The sequence below is a fragment of the Pinus tabuliformis genome, chromosome 4_2, assembly GCF_031772625.1.
Source record: "Pinus tabuliformis cultivar Carrire ecotype Pingquan chromosome 4_2, CPIR1, whole genome shotgun sequence".
NCBI lineage: Eukaryota > Viridiplantae > Streptophyta > Pinopsida > Pinales > Pinaceae > Pinus > Pinus tabuliformis.
The window spans coordinates 421,011,996-421,012,965 of NC_142304.1; the positions used below are offsets into that span (position 1 = coordinate 421,011,996).

Consider the following 970-nt stretch of genomic DNA (forward strand, 5'->3'; position numbering starts at 1 on the left):
CATGTGAAACATGAAACCTACTGATCAGTCAACGCATCAGGTAATTTTTATGTAGCTGCTATAATCATTAGCAAATGAAATTAGTCTGAGCTCCATCCAATGGTTTTAGGATGGGTTAACTCAATCAGAGTTTAATGGAATGGAAGGTGGCACAAACCCGAATTGAAAAACCACCAGTACTCCAAATCAATGATGGATGTTAAATGCGACACCCCTCATCACATTTTTCAAAAATCGCTACCAGAGAGAGCTCAAAGTGGTTTGTGGTTTCCCAAAAACCACCTGTGGTTTTTGCCAGCATATGCATATATTAAAAAAAAATGGACCATTTCTCAATTTTTCATCCTTGCACAGGGGCCATGCTAATCTTCTCAGTATGGTTCCAATTTTATAAGATGTCTCCAAAAAGACTCTAGCATATGCATATATATTAGAAAGTGGGATATATTTATTTTATATATATATATATATATATATATATATATATATATATATATATATATATATATATATATATATATATATATATATATATATATATATATTATATTATATTATATAATATTTTTGGAATCGTTTTTATAACTATTAAAATCAATTTTAATTAATGATTTTTGAATAGTTAGTTTAGGGGACAGGGTTAAAAGTATGATACTTTTAAGAGTTCTGATCTTGAAAATCATGACAATATGTAATGAAAAAATCTCTCAAGGACTCAGTGATAGAAGTTTGTTTTGATTCTAGTTTTGGGTGCAGTTGCATACATTATTTTTCTCTTGTATGTATTATTTCATTTATGTCTTTTTTCTCTTGGAACAATGTATGATGCAACAAGTTGTTTCAATTTAACACTTCATAAATTTACTTGTTAGTACTGATGTTGTTTATATTTCAAACCCTTAATAGATGGTCCACTTCCAGGAATTCATACACATTTTCTCAATCTTTCATCATTCTTTCTACATAAGCT

At 28.9% G+C, this 970-nt stretch overlaps 1 pseudogene; it reads right to left on the minus strand.

Moving 5' to 3' along the window:
* Positions 1-314: 314 nt before the first annotated feature.
* Positions 315-411, minus strand: LOC149169740 (U6 spliceosomal RNA; annotated as a pseudogene).
* Between the last annotated feature and the right edge of the window lie 559 nt (positions 412-970).